The 25,577-nt window shown below is 42.8% G+C and overlaps 1 long non-coding RNA gene across 1 annotated transcript in view; it reads left to right on the top strand.

Moving 5' to 3' along the window:
- LOC138738922 (uncharacterized) overlaps positions 1-25,577 on the top strand; it is a 144,577-nt gene that overhangs the window by 24,203 nt on the left and 94,797 nt on the right. The gene's annotated exons all lie outside the window — the stretch shown is intronic.

The following is a 25,577-nucleotide window of genomic DNA, read 5'->3' as shown; positions in this document are numbered from 1 at the left end:
TGGGCCTCATGGTGTAAATTAGATTATGTCTTCTGATTCAAATGCATCCCTGGGCCCCATGGTGGAATTTAGATTATGTCATCTGATTCACATGTATACATTCTTGTATAAGCTGGTCTAAATCCTCCATTACACACCTGCATCTGCATCCCCCACTGCCCACTCTGCTTCCATCGGCAAGGTTCGAAGTTCTTCTCATGGGAATGGGTTCAAAAAAAAGTGATCAAATCAGTTGGATTCACCAGGCCAGGCTGTGTTGATGAACAGGCCTCCTGAAATCAACCCAATTAAACATACTGAGCAGGATATGTCATTGTTTTGAAGTTAAAATCACAGGCAATTATTGAAACAAACTGGACTAGCAATTTGCTGGTGAATCAGAGAAGGGGAAGGTAATGGTGGGGGGGGGGGGTGTGGGGGGTTGGAAGGAGCAGAAAGGCCCTTGTCCCTATTTGTGGTGTCTGGAAGAATATTGCTTTTATGCACCAGGGCCACTGGAGGAAGGTTTTGTTTTACCTCATGTGACCCCTCTGGCTGAACTTTGGTTATTGAGAGCTCCCAGTTTTAAAATGGTGGTCAGTGGAAATAAACAGGAGGGAAGAAGTTTGTCTTCCTGCTATATCCTTCATGGTTGACGTCCTGTTTTGCGGAAACTGCCAAAATGTTTGGCCTGGAAGTCAGCCTGAAGAAAACTGAGGTCCTCCATCAGCCAACTCCCCACCATGACTACCAGCCCCCCCACATCTCCATTGGGCACACAAAACTCAAAACGGTCAACCAGTTTACCTATCTCGGCTGCACTATTTCATCAGATGCAAGGATCGACAACGAGATAGACAACAGACTCGCCAAGGCAAATAGCGCCTTTGGAAGACTACACAAAAGAGTCTGGAAAAACAACCAACTGAAAACCCTCACAAAGATAAGCGTATACAGAACTGTTGTCATACCCAGACTCCTGTTCGGCTCCGAATCATGAGTCTACCGGCATCACCTACGGCTCGTAGAACGCTTCCACCAGCGTTGTCTCCGCTCCATCCTCAACATTCATTGGAGCGACTTCATCCCTAACATCGAAGTACTCGAGATGGCAGAGGCCGACAGCATCGAATCCACGCTGCTGAAGATCAAACTGCGCTGGGTAGGTCACATCTCCAGAATGGAGGACCATCGCCTTCCCAAGATCGTGTTATATGGCGAGCTATCCACTGGCCATCGTGTCAGAGGTGCACCAAAGAAGAGGTACAAACACTGCCTAAAGAAATCTCTTGGTGCCTGCCACATTGACCACCGCCAGTGGGCTGATATCACCTCAAACTGTGCATCTTGGTGCCTCACAGTTCGGCGGGCAGCAACCTCCTTTGAAGAAGACCGCAGAGCCCACCTCACTGACAAAAGACAAAGGAGGAAAAACCCAACACCCAACCCCAACCAACAAATTTTCCCCTGCAACCGCTGCAACCGTGACTGCCTGTCCCACATCGGACTTTTCAGCCATAAACGAGACTGCAGCTGACGTGGACAGCCAGGAAATCCAGGAGCTGCTGGCAAAGAAGCGAGCTGCCCACCAGGCTCACCTTACAAAGCCGTCCTGTCCAGAGAAAAAACAAGCCTTCCGTCGCGCATGCAGCCATCTTCAGCGCAAACTCCGGGAGATCCAAAATGAGTGGTGGACTAGCCTCGCCAAACGAACACAGCTCAGCGCGGACATTGGCGACTTCAGGGGTTTCTACGAGGCTCTAAAGGCTGTGTACGGCCCCTCACCCCAAGTCCAAAGCCCGCTGCGCAGCTCAGACGGCAAAGTCCTCCTCAGCGACAAGATCTCCATCCTCAACCGATGGTCAGAACACTTCCAATCTCTTTTCAGTACCAACCGCTCAGTCCAAGATTCCGCCCTGCTCCAGCTCCCTCAACAGCCCCTAAGGCTAGAGCTGGATGAGGTTCCCACCCTGGATGAGACATATAAGGCAATCGAACAACTGAAAAGTGGCAAAGCAGCAGGTATGGATGGAATCCCCCCAGAAGTCTGGAAGGCTGGCGGCAAAACTCTGCATGCCAAACTGCATGAGTTTTTCAAGCTTTGTTGGGACCAAGGTAAACTGCCTCAGGATCTTCGTGATGCCACCATCATCACCCTGTACAAAAACAAAGGCGAGAAATCAGACTGCTCAAACTACAGGGGAATCACGTTGCTCTCCATTGCAGGCAAAATCTTCGCTAGGATTCTACTAAACAGAATAATACCTAGTGTCGCCGAGAATATTCTCCCAGAATCACAGTGCGGCTTTCGCGCAAACAGAGGAACCACTGACATGGTCTTTGCCCTCAGACAGCTCCAAGAAAAGTGCAGAGAACAAAACAAAGGACTCTACATCACCTTTGTTGACCTCACCAAAGCCTTCGACACCGTGAGCAGGAAAGGGCTTTGGCAAATACTAGAGCGCATCGGATGTCCCCCAAAGTTCCTCAACATGATTATCCAACTGCACGAAAACCAACAAGGTCGGGTCAGATACAGCAATGAGCTCTCTGAACCCTTCTCCATTAACAATGGCGTGAAGCAAGGCTGTGTTCTCGCACCAACCCTCTTTTCAATCTTCTTCAGCATGATGCTGAACCAAGCCATGAAAGACCCCAACAATGAAGACGCTGTTTACATCCGGTACCGCACGGATGGCAGTCTCTTCAATCTGAGGCGCCTGCAAGCTCACACCAAGACACAAGAGAAACTTGTCCGTGAACTACTCTTTGCAGATGATGCCGCTTTAGTTGCCCATTCAGAGCCAGCTCTTCAGCGCTTGACATCCTGCTTTGCGGAAACTGCCAAAATGTTTGGCCTGGAAGTCAGCCTGAAGAAAACTGAGGTCCTCCATCAGCCAGCTCCCCACCATGACTACCAGCCCCCCCACATCTCCATCGGGCACACAAAACTCAAAACGGTCAACCAGTTTACCTATCTCGGCTGCACCATTTCATCAGATGCAAGGATCGACAATGAGATAGACAACAGACTCGCCAAGGCAAATAGCGCCTTTGGAAGACTACACAAAAGAGTCTGGAAAAACAACCAACTGAAAAACCTCACAAAGATAAGCGTATACAGAGCCGTTGTCATACCCACACTCCTGTTCGGCTCCGAATCATGGGTCGTCTACCGGCACCACCTACGGCTCCTAGAACGCTTCCACCAGCGTTGTCTCCGCTCCATCCTCAACATCCATTGGAGCGCTCACACCCCTAACGTCGAGGTACTCGAGATGGCAGAGGTCGACAGCATCGAGTCCACGCTGCTGAAGATCCAGCTGCGCTGGATGGGTCACGTCTCCAGAAGGGAGGACCATCGCCTTCCCAAGATCGTATTATATGGCGAGCTCTCCACTGGCCACCGTGACAGAGGTGCACCAAAGAAAAGGTACAAGGACTGCCTAAAGAAATCTCTTGGTGCCTGCCACATTGACCACCGCCAGTGGGCTGATAACGCCTCAAACCGTGCATCTTGGCGCCTCACAGTTTGGCGGGCAGCAGCCTCCTTTGAAGAAGACCGCAGAGCCCACCTCACTGACAAAAGGCAAAGGAGGAAAAACCCAACACCCAACCCCAACCAACCAATTTTCCCTTGCAACCGCTGCAATCGTGTCTGCCTGTCCCGCATCGGACTGGTCAGCCACAAACGAGCCTGCAGCTGACGTGGACTTTTTTACCCCCTCCATAAATCTTCGTCCGCGAAGCCAAGCCAAAGAAGAAGAAGAAAGAAAAAAATCTTCGTCCGCGAAGCCAAGCCAAAGAATTGAAAACATTTAAAACTGAGGAACATATATTTTAAATTTTTATAATTTTTTATGAATCAACATTGTTGGAGGCCCTTCTGGCCAATGAAACCCATGCTGCCCCTTTAAACCCAATTAAGCCACCAACCCCACATGTTTTTGGAGGAAACCAGAGCACCTGAAGAAAACCCACGCAAGACATGGGGAGATTATACAAATTCCTTACAGATAACAGCAGATTTGAACCTGGGTAGCTGATGCTGCAAAGCTATTGCACTCATCATTGCACTAACCATGCCGGCCAGAAGACATGTCACCTTTCACCAGACTCACAGCTGAAATCGACCATTTTAGATCAGAACCTATTCTGATCTAAAGTCATCAGGCTGGAGCATTCACTCTAATTTTGTTTCCTCCACAGGCAGGACCCAACCTGCTAGCATTTCTAACATCTTATAGTTTAGATTTTTAGCAAGGCTATGTTCTGTTTCACAAAGTTCCTTCGCTGTCTTTTTTTCTCCCTTATTTCTCCTCCAACGACATGTTCTCTGGACAGATTATTTGCCCTTAATCACCCTTGAGCAAATTCTTTTAGTTTGCATTTTTCGTTATCCTCCAACCTATCACACCCTTTTGTTCATTGGAGTTAAATAAGAAAATCTGCACATGCTGGTGTCGAGGTTGAGTGTAATACACAAACTTGCTGGAGGTACTCAGCAGGTTACGCAGCATCCATAAGAAGCTTTCACATACATGCCCAATGTTTTACAACTGAAATGCTGGTTACCCTTGACTTCCTATGGGTGCTGCATGATCTGCTGAGTTTCTCCAGCACTTTTGTGTATTATCTCCCTTTGTTCCTTTTGTTTTTCAACATTTCTTGGATCTGATGAAAGGTCTTTGACTTGCAACATTAGCAGATGGTGCTTGTGTTCCTTTGTTTTTCCATCATTTTCAGTTTTCATTTCTGATTTCCAGCATATGCACTTGATTATTTTGATTTTTACTTCAGAGTGTCTCACAACACAAAGGTGAATTTTTGGTTCTTCACCATTGCAGAAAGATGGAGTACAGTGAACTACAACTTCAAAATAACTCAGTGCCAAATGTCCAGCTCAATGTTGCTGCCCATGTCCTAACTTGGGAACTTTATTTTATTTTTGTGAATTTGGAAGATCTGTCAGCAACCATTAGAGTTTGTTCTGTGCACCATGAGGATGTGTTGCTACAAATCAATCTTATAATGTGATTCACTTAAGCCCAGGAGTTTACTTATATTGCAAAAGAAATGGGCCTTACTGTAAATATAGTGATCATGGTTGCAAGGCCACTAGCAATGCCTTACTGTTTGATTATACTTGGCTGCCACCAGGGGCTGGCACGGAGCAGGAGACATACAGTATGCAGCTCTGTAATGGAGACTTGCAGCCTCATGGTCCTGTATGCAACTTTAAAGTAAGGAACCTTTTCCTTCATCCACGTATTGTTTAAGAACTCACACATATAAATACAAGATGAAACATGGTGTCAGAAGTGAGATGAAGGAAATACTTTCAAAGGTAAAATCTAAAGTCAGGAACTGATCAATGAAGAGAAGCTAGCAAAGTGAAAAATGGAAGGATTACATCCACCTGCAATACTTCAGCTGACAGGTAATGTGGCTGAAAATTGGAACAGATTGAATTAGCATTTTTGAATTGTGGCAGTTGGAACTGATGAGAAAAGTAATAAATTGAAAGCATCCATTTTCTTACATGTCGTGGGTGATGAAGCCCTGGAGGTGTATAATAACTTCACATTTGCTGCTGAAGTAGACAAAAAGAAATTGGAAAAAAATAATGGAACAGTTTGAGGCATTCTGCATGATTTGAGAGACACAAATTTGTTACATGTAGACAGAAAACAGTATTGATCAGTACTGAATTGAGAAACTGAAGTAAAACGTGTGAATTTGATGGACCAATAAAAGACAGACTTGTGTGTAGTATTCCAGATAATAGTCTAAGGGAAAGACTGCTAAGAGAGCAAAATCTAGACCTGGAAAAAGCCATAGCACTCTCTAAAGCTGCAGAAACTGTAAAAACACAGACAAAAGAGCTGTTCAGTGAAACTAGCTGCAATGTCGATGCAGTTAGCAAGAAAAGACACAAACTGTTTAACAAAAAGAGTGCCAAAGTAGAAAGAATGGTGTGGCCAGCAAACAAAAATGAAAGGGACATTTGAAAGCCATGTTGTCGATGCAGTGCACAATAACTACCAAAAAAGTGCCCAACATATGGTAAAACATGCAATGTGTGCAACAAAAGCAACCATTATGCCCGTTGCTGTTGGAACCAAGGGCAACAAAGCAAGGTTTATGCAATAGATGAAAGGGAGATGTTGTGACTAAAAAATAAGAAAACAGAGACTGGATGTTGAAATTAAAAGTGAATGACATAGACATTTCAGTTAAATTGGATACTGGAGCACAAATATGAGAGACTGATTTTAAGACCAAAGATGTATGGAACAAAAGTGAAGGTGACAGGATATTCAGATACGGATCTACCAGTGCAAGGAGAATGCATGGACAATGTGAAACACAAGACAAAGAGCACACGCAAGTGTTCATTGTGGTACCAAAGGATGTACAGGCCATACTCGGTTTAACAGCCTGTGAGAAACTGAACCTGGTAAAAAGAGTCCTCATTATAGAAAGGAAAGGAGAGACAGTTTATAATGAACTCATGAAAGAGTACAATGACTTATTTCAGCATCTAGGCTGCCTTCCAGGAGAACACATAATCAGAGTGTGTCACCAAAAGTACATCCATGCAGAAAAGTTCCATTTGCGCTTCAAAAGCAGTTAAAAGCAGAGTACTAAATCTGTAGTGCGGAACTATCAGTGGTTGAAGACATCATCTGCAAAGGAAGCAAAATCCTTATCCCACAGCATCTGAAAAAAGAGATGCTAAAAAGGATCCATGGAGGACATCTCGGAATCGAAAAGTGTCAGAAAAGAGCATGAGAGGTGATGTACTGGCCAAGAATCAACAATGATATAACAAATGAAGTGTCAAACTGTTCAACATGCTGGAAATATCAAGCAGCAATCCTGCAGAACCACTGAAGCCACACTCAGCACCACACAGACCTTACCAGAAGGTAGGCGCTGACCTATCGAATGTCAAGGGAAGGACTATCTTGTAGCCACAGACTATTACTCCCTGCATCCAGAGTTGTGTAGACTGAACATCACCACTGCAGATGCTGTAATAACAGGTATGAAAGCCACATTCTCCAGACATGATATGGCAAGCAAGGTCTTCACAGACAATGGACCCCAGTTTTACAATTTAAAGTTCCGACAGTTTGCCAAAGAGTGGGACTTTGTACATGCAAAGTCATTGTACTCTTTCATGAGTTCATTATAAACTGTCTCTCCTTTGCTTTCTACAATGAGGACTCTTTTTACCAGGTTCAGTTTCTCACAGGCTATTAAACTGAGAATGGCCTGTACAAGTCCTCATTTTCCACAGTCCAATAGTCAAGTGTAAAAATCAGTACAGACAGTGAAAAGACTAATGAACAAGGCAAAAGACAGTGGAACAGACTTCTACCAGAGCATGCTAGTATACCGCACAACACTGCTCGAGTGTGGTATGTCACCAGCACAACTCCTTATGGGATGTAGGCTAAGATCAAACCTACCCATTCAGGAGAACCTCCTAAAAACATAAGAAGAGAGGAAGTTCAAAGAACAACAGAAAGAAAAGCAAAAGTATTACTTTGACAGAGGAACAAAAAACCTACCTGAATAAAAGCAGGGCTGTGACCCCAACACAGTTGTCAGTGTTAACTATACCCGACTGCGGTTTGTGCCGTTCTTTCTGGGAACAGTGTGTTATTTCTGAGCTAACCTGCATGCAGCTATAACTTCTCCTGTGCTACAGGCTTCGCAGAGTCATAGCTTGTAACAGATAGCTACAACATGTTAGTTAAAAGTAAGCTACTTTTATTTGAAGAAAGGGAGATGTAATGATAGTGATCGTAGTTACAATGCCTTACCGTTTGCTACCAGGGGCTCAGGGGCTGACACAGAGCAGTAGACACACAGTATGCAGATATGTAATGGAGGTTTGCAGCCTCATGGCCTGCCTCATGTGCTGTTCATATCAACTTTAAAGTAAAGAACCTTTTCCTTCATCCATGTGTTGTCTTAAGAACTTGCACAAACACTTACATTCGGGAGAAATCATTATATCCATCACTAGAGATTTATGATTTCAATCTGATCACATTTTCACACTTTGAAAATTAGCAGTGTAATAATTACCCTGACAGAATGTTTTGAAAGAATTAATATCTTCATGTTTCAGTGTACACACAAGGTTAACAGCAAAAATATATGCGTTCTATGAAATATTTACTAGTTTTCATTGAAATTCTACTATCTGTTAAGTGAGCTCAGTCCCATGATAAATTGCACATTGATGAAATATGAAATTATGACTATTTTATTAACCTTTCCAATGTTTTAGTCTCATGTTCACTTGTGTGAATCAAAGAAACCATTCTCTGTTTTCGAACAAAGGAAATGCTTCATGTTATTAGCTAATGGAGAAAATCATCAAAAACATGTTAAAAAAATTGAATTTTAAAATAAAAATAAAATGTTGTTTATTTGGGTTTTGAAATGGTATGGAAATCAACATTATAAGAAGTAGTGGGTTGTATAAAGGATGGGGATGAGTTAACATACAGGATGGAGGTTGAAAACATGGCTGAATGGTGCACCAACAACAACCTTGCATTCATTGTCACCAAAACTAAGAAACTGATGGTCCACTTCAGGAAAGGCAGAGGTATACAATCTGGTGATCATTGCGGGGGGGGGGGGGGGGGAGGGGGAGGGGTCAGAGGTGGAGAAGGTGAGCACATTTAGGCTCTTGGGGATCACTATCTCAGAGGATCTTTCCTGGACCCAACACACCAGCGGCATCATGAAGAAAGTACCTCAGCTCCTCTGCTTCCTCAGGAGTTTGTGGAGGTTTGGTATGATACCATGATGTAGACAGTCACTGCTATCAGCTGTCCTCCTCCCACTGCAATCGCACTACAGCCTCTGTACATACAAGGGTGCACTGCGCATGTGCAGTTACCATAAGACCACTAGAATGGAGTACTGTGAAGAGAGCAGACGCTGAGCTGCAGGCTCTCTCTTCCTGCCATGTTAATGTGTTTAATTTATACGTAGTAAAGTTCATTGTTTGGTTCATGCACCCACTGGCTCCAGTCATTATTTCAAACACAATAATGAACATGGTGTCAGAAGTGAAACCTCATTACTGAAGAATTACCACAGTGAGTAATTGAAACCACATTGTGAAATCTCAAAATGGCCGATGTGTTCAGAGGCCCCGACCCCATGGTGTTCAAAGGAAATTTGGCCAAGAACTGGTGCATGTTTGAACAGGAGTATGAACATTTTTATTGTGGCTGCACACAGCAATAAGCCTGCCCGTATCAGAGTGTACATTGAATTTAGCAGGCTTGGAAGCCATTGAGAGAGAGGTCATTCATTTACACAGGTAAGGTTCCACCCGAAGCGAGGGAGGTCCCCGAGTGCCTAAAATGCAAGTTTAGAGAAATGTGCAACCTCCAGAGAAATGTCACAATGGAAAGGCATGTTTAATAGGAGGCGAGTTCATACACTCCTACGTGAACAATTTCAAAATTAAAGCCAAAACCTGCTTCGTTAGAACGCTTTGTGATAAGTTCATCAAAGACCAGATGGTCTGCAGAACTTGTGATGATAACATGAGTAAAGCGCTCCTGAAAAACTGCGAGCTAACTTTGGAAAAGGCCATCACTATTTGTCTATCCTACAAATCTACTGAGGAGAACAGTGAAAGACTGGTTGCTCCTCAACAGCTGACTGCAAGTATTGATAAAGTACAAGCGGGACCAGCAAGCAAACAATGGCCGGAGGATGGGAGAAGATACTCGCCTCTCCAAGAGGCCCGCTCTACACCCAGGATGGGGTGCAGCAAATGTGGAGGGGACCACATTCTGAGGCGAGAGATGTGCCCAGTGTATGACCAGCAATGCCGGCGCTGCGGAAGATGGAACCACTATACCAGGTGCTGCAAGTCCAGACAGCAGATCTCCATGCAGACCGGACCCAGGAGAGCCATCAATCACCTGGATCCAGAGCAGAGATGGAGCGATCCAGACAACGAATACCACATCGATAGACTTTCTACTGAGTGACAGATGACCCAGCAGCGACCCAGATCTGAGGCAATAACGAGGCATTCGTGTCCATGGAGGTCAACAGCAAAGATGGCTGAGATGAAAATCGATACTAGAGTGAAATGCAATATCATGCCATTGAAGGACTTCCACCGGCTGAGAAACATGGAGTGTGTCTGACCATGCATCAAATCTACAACCCTGGTGGCTTCTGGAGGCAGCAAATTCCAGACCATCGGCAGAGTACAGCTGCGGTCCTGAATACAAGGAAGGCACCATATGCTGTCTTTCTTTGTAGTCTGTGAAGACGTCAAGCCCCTGCTTGGCCTCGCTGTGTGCATGGACATGGGACTTGTTTCATTTGGTGCCAACTTCCACCAGTTAACTTCGTGTGAAGATGATTTCTCGCGAACAATCATCCCGGTGTATGAAGAACTTTGCACAAATGAGCTAGGAAACCTACCAGTGACATACTCCATGCAGCTCAACCCAAAGGTGAGACCCGTGGTCCATCCAGCACATTGCATCCCCGGAGTACCCTCAATCCAATGGGCTCACTGAAAGAGTGGTAAGGAGTGCCAAACAGCTTATGGAACAGAGAGAAGATGGACGTATGCCTAAGCCTGCTCAATCTGAGGAATGTCTCTTGATTCAACACGATGGGCTCACCAGTACAACGATTGATGTCATGGCAAACCAGAACAACCTTTCCGGTAGCAAGGAGGCTCCTAAAGTCTCATGTCAAAGACCCACAGGATGTCAATGCCCAGTTGCTAAACAAGTGGCGGCGCAAAAGAAATGTTATGACAAAACAAGCAGGTCACTCATGCCCCTTACTGAAGGGCAAGTCGTCAGACTTCAAACGACAGAGGGATACGACCGCCCAGGCATAGTGGAACAAAGCTGCCAAGATTATATCTTATTTAGCAGGGGAGGGGGTGGGAACCTACAGGAGGAACAGAAGGCATATCCTCCTTGTAAAAGAAAATCCTCCCCATCGGAAAACCCAGACAGATCGATATTCCTTGACGAGCCCAAAAACACAGAGAACCCAGCCACGGCCCCAGAGGAAGATATGAGTGACACAGACAGTGCCCCCACAACCAAGAGCAAGAGAGACTCTCTGGATGAGTTGCCTCAAGCCTCCACCTCCAAAGAGGAGTTCTACAAAACACGCTACCAGGTCTTCTCCATGACTGACCTGAAGTCGGCCTATCACCAACTCCCCATCCATCCACGGGACAATCCTTAGACTATCTTAAAGGTGGAAGGGCACCTCTAGCAGTTCTGCCGAGTTCCATTTGGGGTTATGACGGGGTCTCCTCTTTCAAGCAGGAGATGGATCGCATGATAGACTGGCACAAGCTAAAGGTGACTTTCCCGTTCCTGGATGATGTCACCATCTGTGGCCATGACCAGCAGGACCACGATGCAAACCTGGAGAAATTTCTCCGGATGGCCAAGGAGCTGAACCTCACTTACAATAAAGAGAAGTGTGTGTTCAGTACCACATGCCTTGCCATCCTGGTGTCATCGGCACGGATCCAGAACGGATGTGCCTATTAATGGAGCTGCCCCTACCCCCCACCCCCCCCCCCACATCAGAGCCCTCTGCAGGTGCTTGGGCCTTTTTTCCTATTACTTGAAGTGGGTTCCTCGCTTCTCGGACAAGGTCCACCAACTAGCCCAGGCCACAACTTTTCCCCTCCCACCCGAGGCGCAGGCAGCCTTCATGTGCATCAGGCAGGATATCGCAGATGCCACGATGCATGCTGTGAACAAGGACTCTCCCTTCTTCTCCAGGACCCTCCACAGTTCTGAGCTAGGGCACTCTGCCATTGAAAAGGAGGTCCTGGCGATCGTGGAAGCAGTCCTCCATTGGCACCATTACCTTGCCAGCAGGAGGTTCACCCTCCTCACTGACCAGAGTGCAGTGGCATTCATGTTCAACACCACCCACAAAGGCAAGATCAAGAATGATAAGATCTTGCACTGGAGAGTTGAGCTGGCATCGTACAGCTATGACATCTAGTTCTGTCCAGGAAAGTTTAACGACTCCCTCGACGCCCTCTCCCAGATCTGCATGTTGCTCCACAGTGACCAGCTGCAGCCACTGCATGAGTCTCTCTGCCACCCGTTTATACCACTTAATCAAGTCCTGAAACCTCCTGTACACCATCAGGGATGTCAGAAACATGACCATGGCGTGCCGGGTCTGCGTGGAATGCAAGCTCTGCTTCTTCTGCCTGCCCCACGCCCATGTCTAAAGGCCACTCAGCCCTTCAAGCACCTCAGCATAGAATTCAAGGGCCCCCTTCCTTCCACGAATTGGAATGTCTATTTCCTCACGGTCATAGACGAGTACTCCCGCTTCCCTTTCGCCATCCCATGCCCAGACACCTCCATGGCCACCGTCATCAGGGCACTGACGCAGATATTCACCATGTTCGGCTACCCTGTGTTCATCCACAGTGACTGGGGCGGGGGGCTCTACTTCATGACTGAGAAACTGCGCCAGTACCTGACAGCAAGGGGCATTGCAACTAGTCGCACGAAATCGGCAATGGGAACATCACTCCCAGCATGCCTTGCACCCCTGGGACCAGTGCTCCTGCATAGACATGTGCGAGCCCACAGGCCGAACCCCTGGTCGAGCAGGTGTTCCTCCTACACGCACAACATAACTACCCCTATGTTAGGTTCAGCAGCGGCAGGGAGGACGCCATCTCAACCAGGGGCCTGGCACCAGCAGGAGCACCCACCACAGCACAACAGCATCCTTTATCCCAGGATCATGCTGGCCTGACGCACTCCACTGACCCTGGACAACTGTGGGACACCCAGGACCACCCCAGGCACCCTGGACTCCCTCCAACCATGGGGGACGAATCCGCCTCCCCCCAATCATCCAATGCCTCACACACACTTCAACTCTGGCCGCCCGACCACCCCTCCACAGTGCACCACGCCAACTGCACCAGCCCCCGCTCCCCCCCCCCCCCCGATTAGCCCCCACTTACCTTCGTCAACCTTTGACCAGGAGCCAACCCTGCGACGGTCGCACGGACTCCGATGGCCACTGAACCAACTAAACTTGTAAATAGTGTATATATGTCTGGGGCTTTTGGCAGAACATGAAATGTAACCCCCCCCTCTCCCCCCTCCCCCCGGGACAATTTTTAAACAAGTGGGTGAATGTGGTGATACACCATTAGCCTACTGCAGGGGGAAACCTGTGTACCTACAAAAGAGCACTGGAGGACAAGGCAACACCTGGCCGGCTGTCAATCAGCCGACCTGAATGAACCAAGCCCCACTCGGTTGGCTGCCAATCACCTTCCGGATATAAGCTAGCTCCAGCCCCTCGAGGTCAGTCTCACAGCATTCTCACAGCCAGTTCTGTGGAAGCTTATGTAGAATAAAGCCTGTTGAACATCACATCATAGCACATCACAATTTATACTTAGTAAAATTATTTGTTTGGTTCATTGCACCCGCTGGCTCCAGTCATTATTTCAGATACAATAATGAACACATAAACCTTGGCAAATTTATACAGAGGTGTGGTGGAAAATATGCTGACCTGCGGCATCATAGATTAGAATGGGAATACCAATATTCCTGAGCATAAAGCCATCCTAAAAGTAATAGACACACCCAAGGATATCACAGGCAAAACCTACCTGCTACTGAGTACATCTACAGGGAACCCTGCCATTGGAGGACAACAGCAATCATCAAAGACCCACACTACCCAGCACACGCTCTGTTCTCTCTGCTGCCATCAGGAAAGAGGTATAGGTGCCACAAGACTCGCACCACCAGGCACAGGAACAGATTCAGGAGCCTCGCATCACCAGTGAACAAGAAGTTGGTACTTTTTTGCATTTGACTTGGCAGTGTTTCACAATTAAACTTTTAGCTTGATTTGAGTAATCTATTAGAATGAATAATTGGAGTTAGATTCCCACAGGATGCAATGTAATTTTTACTGGAAGATGTTAGAGGAATGAAACCTAAATTAAAATTGAATATGTATCAAGAAAAATTTGTTCAAATTACTTTGGCAATAGCTAGGAAAATATATTGCTATAACTTGGAAGTCGGATATTGATTTGGAAATGGACAGATGGCATGCAAAAGTTCAAAGTTGTGTTCCACTTGAGAAAATTACTTATAATTTAAGAGATATCATTCTTTTTGTGAAATATGGAGCCTATATTTACAAATTGTTGTATTAAAATTTATGTGAATCTCAAACATACCCTTGCTCCTTTTGGTCTCTATGAATATAATATATATAAAGAGAGAGTTTGAAAGTATTGGAAAGTGAAGTGCTCATGTTGTGGTTTTCTTGTCCCTTTTCTTTTTCTCCTTTTTTTAGGATGTAGGGGGAGGGGGTGGGGGGATTTAGAGGACGTTTTCTTTCTTTTATTTTTTGTTTTCTTTTTTATAGATAAAATACCACATGTATTTGGATTAAGATTGAATTATTGTGATATGTTTGTTAAGTGGTTTTATATTAAATAAAATATAAAAAAAGACTCGCATCACCAGGTTCAGGAACAGCTGCTACCCCTCCATCAGATTCCTTAATGACAAACTCCAATCAGGGACTCATTTAAGGACTCTCTATTGATTTTCTTTTGTTCTCTCTGTATTGCACAGTTTGTTTACATTAGTTATCTGCAGTTCTTTTATTTCTTTACATGTATACACTGTGCAGAGTTTATTTTTTGCACTACCAATTAGTGGTAATTCTGCCATGCTGGCAGAAAAAGTGAATCTCAGGATTTTATGTGATGTGATGTATGTACTCTGACAATAAATCTAAAATCTGATCTCGAATTGTAATTTACCTAAGTAAAATAAATAGGCTTCTACTAAACTATTTTGCAGCATGAAATTGTTTGATATCAGAATTTGTGGAAATCATGGAAAAGGATATCGACCAAAAACCATGACCATTTCTTTTCTCCAACCTTTTGAGTTCCTCTATATTCCAGTCTCTTGAGTGTCTCTGATGGAAAATCTTTATCTGCAGTTTTGTTTGTCTGATACATGTTCTTTTTCCATCCCACTTCAACTTAGTCATGAGGACAAAACTAAACTTAGGTATTCTGAATTTAAAGTTATTTTAAACTATTGTCACAGTCATTCAGCAGGAAACAGGTGCTGACCAATGAGGCTGCACCAATAATTACATGAACCCTACAATCACTCTGTCTGCTACAATTATGGGGACTTCCACCTGCCAACGATTTCACTTCCATATCCCATTCCCACACCAACATTTCTGATCACGACCTCTTACACAGCCATACTGAGGCCACCTACAAAATGGAGGTACAACATCAAATGTTCCATATGGACACTGTATTTTTTTAAAATATTTTATTTGTAAAAGAAAAGTAATAACTACAGTTTCAAAAAAGAAATATAACAATGTCAAAATTTAAATATGGTTATGGAAGTATAAACTAAAAAGGAACTACACAGAATCCTACAAAAAAAACCCAAACCTCCCTCCATATCTAAAACTAACCCCTCCCTCTATCCTACCTCTAAACCCCCTACCCACCTAAAACAGAAAAGGATAGAAAAAGAAGATGAGAACACCAAACACCATTCATTTACTATATGATAAGGAGACCCAGAGGCACTCAAAACTAACCTTAAAAATTCAAATTAAAATAATCCAAATATGGGCTCCAAATCCTTTTAAATACATAATATGTATCCCTTGAATTATGTTATCTTCTTTATTGGAATACACAATCTTATTTCCAAATGCCATCTTTGTAAATTAAATAGCCACTGCTAAAGCTAATCTCAAAAATGCCATTTGAAATTTACCTAATTTATATAACAAACCCATTTCACTAACATCGCCAATTAAAAAGATTTTTTGATCTAAAGAAAATTTTATTTTTAAAATAGTATATGGACACTCTCCAACCATATGGCATTAACGTCAACTTCACCAGTTTCTGTTAGACCCTTCTCCTTTCTCTCTATCTTTCTCTATCCCTCATCTCCCCACCCCTTCCTTCTCTATTCATAGAGCTACCCCCTCCCCTATCACCTCAGCTTTTCTCTTCTACCCTCCCACTAATATCCACCTATAAACTCTCACCTGTTGTCCTGTACTCCTCCCCGTCCCTTCTTCCCTCCTCCCACCTTTTTATTCAGGTGCTTGCCTGCTTTCTGCTCATACCTTGACAAAGAGCTCAGGCCCAAAAAGTTGGTTAAATCCCTTTGCTTTTGATAGATGCTGCATAATTTGCTGAGTTTGTCCAGCACTTTTTTATATTTCACTACAAACACAATGTCTGCAGATTTCCTGTTTAACTGAAAATAATCACCTTTTGTGCTCCCATATTTCCCTTGTCTCACTCCAGATTCTACTACCCAATGTCACACTAAGATAATTTACAGTGGATAACCAACACATCTTTGGGATGTTGGGAGGAAAGCCCCACAATCATAGGGAGAATGTGTTGACTCTACACAGACAGCACCAGAGATCAGAGTTGAATCCATATCTCTGGGCACTGCCAACTGCTGTTCTTTCTGTTGCATAACTGTGCTAAAAGATTTCAATAAGTTCATGTGAGATTATTTTAAAAATCTTTCTGCTAATACTATCACATTTAGAATGGTGAATTTGCTGATTGTACGTAAACCACTTATGCAATAACCTCTGTGAATGCAGAGGCCAAAATGATGACAATTTTTTTCTCTAGTAATTTGTCTTGATAGCCATAAAATTATGCATTGACTGAATATATTTATCAATATAATCCATTTCTGTGGTGATTTTACATTTTAAAGAATTGCCCCAGTGTCAATGCACTTTGGATGGAGGGAGATGCCATATATCAGTTTGCTCATCAAATGTTAAAAATTGATGTAGAGCCTGCTACACATTATGTAAACTCACATGCAATGATAATCCAGTTACATTTGGATTTGAACTTAAAACTACCATTAATCGAGCCAGGAATGGAATAAGAAATGGGTTAGCTCCTTCTGGGGTGAAAGGAATAATCAACTAAAAGAGTTTTTTTGCTGCAGAGTTCAGATTCTCCCTGAAACAAGCCATTCTGCAATTTCCAACAGTTAAACGTCAGACATCAGTGTTGGAAATTGCAAAGTGACTTGAAATTGTTTTGCTTCATGTGCAGGTGGAGTAGAAATTTTGATGTGTCATCCTATGCCGAGTTAGCAATGACCTTGTTCACAGGCTACAAAGACCCAGGAAAAAGGTTTCATTTAAAAAAAACACAGTGGAGCCATGCCAGGGGAATTGCCAAGATTCCCAGAAATTGTTACATTCTAAATCAGGGGTGTCCAACCTTTTAATTTAGACATACAGCACGGTTAAAAGGCCATCTTGGCCCATGATTCCGTATCAGGAGTGGAGGTTAATTGGGCAGCATGGACTCGTGGGCCAAAATGGCCTGTGACCGTGCTGCATCTCTAAATTAAACATTAAAAGGTTGGCCAGCCTGTTCTTAATCATTCCAGTCAGATTGGTTTGCAGTTCCAGACTGGACTGCCATGTCTGATGAATGGAAGATGATTAGGTATCAACTTTCAAAATGCAAAATAATTAAACAAGAAGAAAATTGCAAGAAAAAGAGCATGAAAGATAATTCAGCTTGTTAATTCTTTCTCAGTACTGGAAAAGTTTGTTGGAGATGACAAATAGAACTTAAAAAAAACCTCTGTAATTCTTTCTCACACATTCAGACATTGACACACTTAACCAGAAAATGTATTCGCTTACACTCCAAAGTCACATTCAGTGGCCCATGTATAGCTCTGCCTACATCTATTTTTGCTTTACCATGACTGTCAAGACTTTCTCAGTAAAGGCAACATTCCTGAATGAACTGGGAATGTTGGAGATTGGCTCCATTTTTTTGCACTTTTCCCTCAATTAATCTCCTCACAAGACTTTTTGATTCTTCAGGAAGTTCCAGTGTGGCTTTCAGGTGCTGCACCTTGCCTTCAAAACACCATGAGGTGGGCTAGGTTTCCTGGCACCTCAACACACATGATAATGAGGAGGCAACACAAAATCTAATGAGGTCCCAGTTTTCAGCAGCTGCTCAGCGTAGGTCTTTACCAACAGCACAACATTACCTCCAGTGGTCTTTATCACCTTGGAACTGTATAAGAATGGGAGAGAAACATCAACTGAAACCAAAGAGAACATTACTCAATAACTAAATTGAGATGACAGAGGAATCTGTTCACCATCTCTGAAAACCACAAGCATGACAGAATTTCTCACATAATGCCCTAAAGCAACAAATTCATTGAAAATCTTGGACTGCAGCATCTGAATCTGTTCTGCATTGCTAAATGTCAACTTGCATGATGCTAAGCATCAAGTCCTGTAAGTCATCGGGTGAACACGGAGTTAACATGGATCTGCAGCAAGTGTTCAAGTAGATCAGGTCACTGCAATTTAGAAATAAGGTTGAGAGGGCAATGATGACCAGTGCCACTGGTCACCATGGTCACCCAGAACACACGTCATGGAGGGTATGGGCGATCATGTTTGGTCATCAGCTCGTCTCTGCACAGTCTTTGGAAAGAGGTGAACATTTCCTCCACTACACTTCAGTGATGTAGCGTTGCTAACAAATGTGTTATGACCCAGTCAAGAGATGGATGACTGTTATGGTGGTCATCAGTGAAGGTAAAGCAAAAATCAGAAATACAAATGGAAAATGCTCGAAAGATACAGAAAGAAAACTGGCTAATGTTTTGGGCTGAACAGCTGTTGAAGTGAGAAAACAACTCGTTATAACTGCTTCTTTTTCCATCGATCCCTCCAGCTCTTCCTGTTGTCATTTGTCATGGCCACGTGCATAGTTACTGGAACTTTACACCTATTCAGCGGGAACTGACAGTGCATCCTCCCAGTGCTGCAGCAGATGACCTGTGACCTGCACATTGCCACAGCCAATAAAATAAAACAGGGAAATTAGCAGATTTTGTGAACACCGTCAAAGACTTCAGCAATACGAGAAAACTGGGTGGGAAAGCAGCTTCTCCCGACAGTTCAAATGGGTAATTATGAGCCAAACATGTTGGAAGGAAAGCAAAGACATAAATGGATGGAAGCTTGTGCAAAACAAGAAGTAGAATAATCAGCAGTATTCTGCTTCTGAAAGTAATTTTCCAGTTGTTATTTAACATGCGCACTAGTGTGACTGGGTTGATTTTCGTTCTTCAGATATTGAAAAGGTGCAGAAATTTGTTCAGCACATGAGGGGTATAGATAGAGTTAATTCAGGCAGACATTTTCCACGGTGGTTGGGTGAGACATGAACTGGAGGACATGGTTTAAGAGTGAAAGGGGAAATGTTTAGAGGTAACACGAGGAGGAACTTCATGCAGAGTGGTGAGAGTGTGGAATGAGCTGCCACCTGAAGTGGTGAATGTGAGTTTAACCACAAACGAACCACCACTGTGTGCCCCCATGTCTCCTGATGATACTCTACTGCCCGTATCAGAGGATGACGTGTAGGATGGCTTCAGGAGAGTGAATCTGAAATAAGTATCCGGCCCAGACGGACTACCTGGCCGAGTATTAAAGATCTGTGCTGACCAACTTAACAACATATTCATGATTATCTTCAACATCTCATTTGCAGGGCAGATTACCCACCTGATTCAAACAAGTGTTAAAAGTTCTGGTGCCCAAGAAGAGTGTGTTAATCTGCCTAAATGACTATTAACCAGTGGCACTCGTATCAATAGTAGTGAAGTGTTTTGAAAGGCTGGTGTTGAAGCATATCAGCATATCCTGTCTGAGCGGTGTCATGAATACATTCCAGTTCACCTATCTTAGCCACAGGTCTAAGGCAGATGCCATCTCAATGACTCAACATCAAGGCCTGGAACACCTGGACAGCAAAGATGCATTCATCAGGATGCTCTTTATCAGCATTTAACACCATCATCCCCGCAAAACTGATCAGCAAACTCCAAGACCTGGCTCTCAGCACCCCATTGTGTAATTGGATGCTGGATTTCCTCACCTCCAGACCACAATCAGTGAGGATTGATGACAAAATCTCTTCCACAATCTCCATACAGTACCAGAGCACTACAGGGTTCTATTCACTTTACACACACGTTTATGTGTCTTGGTACAACAACACCATCTACAAATTCACTGACAATACCACGTTAGTGGGTTTTATAAAAAGGGGGGTGTGGAAGAATCAGCATGCAGAAGGGAAATTGTGCACCAACAACAACCTCAGAGTCAATGTCACCAAAAGCAAGGAGCTAATTGTTGATCACTGGGGGAATCAAAGGTGGAGAGGGTGAGCAAATTTAAGTTCTTGGCAGTCACCATCTCAGAGGTTCTTTCCTAGACAAATGGCATCATGAAGTAAGCACATTAGTGCCTCTACTTCCACAGGAGTTTGTGGAGGTTTAGTATGACATTGGAAACCCTGGCAAGTTTCTATAGATGTATGGTGGAAAATGTGTTGACCAGCATCTGGTATGGAGACACCAATATCACCAAGTGTAAAGCCCTCCAAAAGGTGGTGGACACAGCCCAGATCATCACAGGCAAAACCATCCCCTCCATCAAGAACATCTGTGGAGAGAGCAGTAGCAATCATCAAGGATCCATAACACCAGCACATGCCCTGTTCTTGCTGCTGCCATCAAGAAAGAGATACAAGTGCCATCTGACTCACATGATCTGCTTCTACCCCTCCACCATTAGACTCCTCAACAATAAACTCAAGCATGGACTCATTTAAGGATAAGTGACACTCTCTACATCAGAGAGACCAATTGCAGATTGAGAGATTGGTTCGCTGAGCACCTTCTCTCCATCTGCAACAACAGTGACTTCCCAGTAGCCAACCATTTCAACTCCAAGCAAAACTTCCAGACTCGCATGTCTGTCCATGGCCTTGTGCACTATCCTACAGATTGGAGGAAAACCTTATTTTCCATCTGGGCATGCTCCAGCCAGATGGCATTAACATTGACTTCACTGCTTTCTGCTAAACTTGCTCGCCTTTCCTTTCCCCTCCCCTTTCCTGTTTTTCCAGTTCTCCCCTCGCTTCTCCCTTAACCACTCCTCCCCCGATCACTGCTGTCCCCTCCCTCCTTTCTCCACCTATCATCTCCTGCCTTTTACACACCCCCTTTCCCTCCCACTCTTTCATTCAGACACCTGTCAGCATTTTCTCATACCTTGATGAAGGGCTCAAGCCCGAAATATCGGTTATACATTTATACCTTTGCTACATAAAGGACAGTGTTTGATTTGTTGAGTTTCTCCAGCACTTTCTGCTTTTACTTCAATCAGGGATGTCTATTTTGTGCTCCATCCAAATCGAGTCCAAGTTCTTTACTTCTTATATTACTTAGAAGAAAGATCTCTGGATTTTTTGGTATGTTGCTTTTTGTGATTTTATTTAATACCTGATTTAGATCTTGCCAAAACTTTTCCACTTTCTCACATGCCCAAATTGCATGTACTGTTGTTCCCGTTTCCTTCTTACAACAAAAACATCTGTCTGTTACTGTTGGGTTCCATTTATTTAACTTTTGGGGCGTGGTGTATAGCCTGTGTAACCAATTATATTGTATCATGCGTAACCTCGTGTTTATTGTATTTCTCATAGTTCCGGAGCATAGCTTTTCCCATGTTTCATTCTTTATCTTTATGTTTAGATCTTGTTCCCATTTTTGTTTGGGTTTACAGCTTGTTTCCTCGATCTCTTTCTCTTGCAGTTTGATGTACATGTTTGTTATAAATCTTTTAATTATCATTGTGTCTGTAATCACATATTCAAAATTGCTTCCTGCTGGTAACTTCAGTCTGCTTACCAATTTGTCCTTCAAGTAGGTTTTCAGTTGGTGGTATGCAAACATTGTACTGTGAGATATACCATATTTGTCCTTCATTGGTTCAAAAGATAATAATTTATTTCCAGAAAAACAATTTTCTATTCTTTTGATCCCTCTTCTCTCCCATTCTCTAAAGGAAAGGTTATCTATTGTGAAAGGGATTAGTTGATTTTGCATCAATATTAATTTTGGTAGTTGATCATTTGTTTTATTTCTTTCTATGTGAATCTTCTTCCAAATGTTGAGCAGATGGTGCAGTACTGGTGAAATCCTATGTTGCACCACCTTTTCATCCCACTTATATAGTATATGTTCAGGTACCTTCTCCCCTATTTTATCTAGCTCTAATCAGGTCCAATCTGGTTTTTCCCTTGTTTGATAAAAATCTGATAGGTATCTTACTTGTGCTGCGCTATAATAATTCTTAAAGTTTGGTAGCTGTAAGCCCCCTTGTTTGTACCATTCTGTTAATTTATCTAGCGCTATCCTCGGTTTCCCCCCTTTCCATAAGAATTTCCTTATTATTTTCTTTAGCTCCTTGAAGAATTTCTCTGTTAGGTGAATTGGTAACGATTGAAATAGGTATTGAATCCTTGGGAAGATATTCATTTTAATGCAATTTACCCTTCCTACCAGTGTTAGTGGTAAGTCTTTCCAATGTTCTAAGTCGTCTTGTAATTTCTCCATTAATGGCTGATAATTTAGTTTGTATAGATGGCCTAGATTATTATCTAGTTGTATACTTAAGTATCGAATTGCTTGTGTTTGCCATCTAAATGGTGATTCTTTCTTAAACTTTGTGAAATCTGCATTATTCATTGGCATCGCTTCACTTTTATTTGCGTTGATCTTGTACCCCGATACTTCTCCATATTCCTTCAATTTCTTATGTAATTCTTTTATTATTATGATAGCCTTAGCTGTAGCAAAAAATGTATTATGTCAATCTGGAAATTAGAAGATAGCCTGAGAATACAGCAATGCTACATAGAAATTAATAAATGCATTCCATTGGAAAAAATAACATACAATTTAAGAAATAACATCACAGTGTTCGAACAAATTTGGGAACCGTACATGGAACACAACAGAGAGGGCCTACCGTGGACCTCCACCTCCTAAAATGACAGAAGGAGAAGAAGACGAAATGAACTGACCCAGTATGTAAAAGTAGAAGACACAATTTCTTGTTTATTTTCATTGTGTGATGACATTGTTTAATGGGTTTAATGTATCATATAGGTTGAATGTTGAGTGGGTGGGGAGGGGGGGTAAAGGAGGGAGGTAAGGGAGGGAGGAAAAAGGGGAGAAAATGACACTGTGTGTATTCAAGAGAGAAATGTTTGTGTATATTTAGGTTAGTATGGTTCATAGTGCGAAAAATTTTAAAAAAATTTAAAAATCAGGGATGTCTACAGAGTTTTGTGATTTACTTCTCATTTAAGGGCTCTTCCTTTTGTACTTCAATGTTTTTTTTCCTCTCTGCATTGCACAGTTGTTTACATGTGTACATTATGTTGTTTTTTTTGCACTACCACTAAGTGATAATTATGCCTCGCCCTCAGGAAAAAAAGAATCTCAGGGTTGTATATGATGCCATGTATGTACTCGGAAATTTCAATCTGAAATCTAAATCTAAAATCTGAAATATGCTTTTTATATTTTAAAAATTGGAGAGGTAATATGAATGGGAGGGGTAATAATCGTTCAGCACAGACTGAATGGGCCTGGAAAATGGAAATAATTTTATATATAGGACACAGAATCTGGTTGTTTTGGATCCAGACCACAGCATAATCATAATCAATTTTTACCAATTGTCGATTTGGCTTCCATTTTGTTTAGTTCATGCTGTTTTAGATGCTCTGTGGCAGTAATGCATTGGTGCCATTTTAAAAAGTACAGTGTTGATCCACTGTGATAAGATAAGAGTTGGGATGGAAATGTCATGATGTACCAGAGAGTTTCAGCACTTTAACCCTTTCATGGTTGTGTGTAAAACACCAACACCCCTGAGAGTAAACCCCTCCAAAAGATAATGGATACAGCTAATGGATACAGCCCAGGACATCACAGGGAAATCCCACCCCACTATTGAGTACATCTACAGGGAACACTGCTGTCGGAAAGCAGCAGAAATCATCAAAGACCCTCACCACCCAGCACATGCTGCTATTCGGAAAGAGGTATAGATTCCACAAGACTCACACCACAAGGTTCAGGAACAGCTGCTAACCTTCCACCATTAAACTCCTCAACAAACTCAGAGACTCATTTAAGGACTTTTACTTGTGACTTTCTTTGTTCTCTCTGTATTGCACAGTTTACATTTGTTATCTGTTCACAGTTCTTTGTTTGTTTACATGTTTTATGCTGTGTACAATTTATTTTTTGCACTACCAATTAGTGGTAATTCTACTGCGCCCACAGGAGAAAGGAATTTTAGGGTTGTATGTGATGTCATGTATGTACTCTAACAATAAATCTGAACTGGACTGGAGAAGGAAAAACAACCATTTAATGTGTTTCTTTAAAATAATATGATGAAAAGTTTGTCACAAAATTTGGGCAGGGCATCATTAAGTAATGAAGTGCTGGATGGGACCAGGGAAAATTATAACCGTTTGAACTTGTGTTTGCATTGTATTTTATGATTTGGAACTTGTGTTTGCATCGTATTTTATGATCTGGAACTTGTGTTTGCATCGTATTTTATGATCTGGAATGAGTGTGAAGCATTTTAAAAATGAAGCAGATGAATATTTCAAAAAGAAAGCACAAAAAAACCCTGATCTGTGGCAGAAAAAGGATTGCCAGCATTTTGGGTCAACACCCTCCACCACACTGCATACGGGGACTCAACCTGAAATGTCGACCTTCATTATGCTTCCACAGTTGCTGTCTGAGTCACCTAGTTCCTTTGACAGTCCATCTTTTATTTACTCCAGATTCTGGCATCTGCAGTTTCTTGCATCTCCAATTATGAGAGAAGAGGGAAAGAAAGCAGCAAAATAAAGCTCATTGGGCATCAGCCTTAAAGTGAAACTACTTCTGTAAAATGTTTTGGAGCTGTTAAATGTTTCTCTTGATTGAGAAGTCAATAACCTTGGGGGTAGGACTCATCAAAATTAACTATTCTGAAGTGAGAATTAAAGAGGAATTACTCATTTGGAGAGATATAGCGTAAAAATTGAGACAGATACTGGCACAGAGCCAAGGAAAGGAATAGCAGAGAGCAAATAGTTTTTAGTTGTTACACAAAGGAGCTTTCAGCTGAATGGATTCCTCCTGTGCTTTAAATATCAGGGTCATTTAAGATAGGAAAAAATATGCAAGTGTCAATTACAGAATTGAAACACAGAAAATGAAATGCATATCATGGATAATTTCATGGCAAAAATGTTCTTCTAAAATGATTTGTAAATATTCAGCAAGCACTGAACATGTTGAATCAAAGTATGCATAAAATATTTAATTAACTGTCATTTCACTGGTAACAATGAAAATCTCAGCAGATTTGCCACTGCACAAAGATAGCTGATTTTCCATTTTTGAGATTGTCAAATGGAAACTTCATCTCTGAACCCTGGCAGAAATGCAAAACAAATTCTTTGGGTTTTAAATATATCAATCACATTTAAACACAGATGCTCCACAAACTGCTTCAACATC

The sequence above is a fragment of the Narcine bancroftii genome, chromosome 7 (assembly GCF_036971445.1).
Source record: "Narcine bancroftii isolate sNarBan1 chromosome 7, sNarBan1.hap1, whole genome shotgun sequence".
Lineage (NCBI taxonomy): Eukaryota > Metazoa > Chordata > Chondrichthyes > Torpediniformes > Narcinidae > Narcine > Narcine bancroftii.
This window is presented reverse-complemented; position numbering and strand designations above follow the sequence as displayed.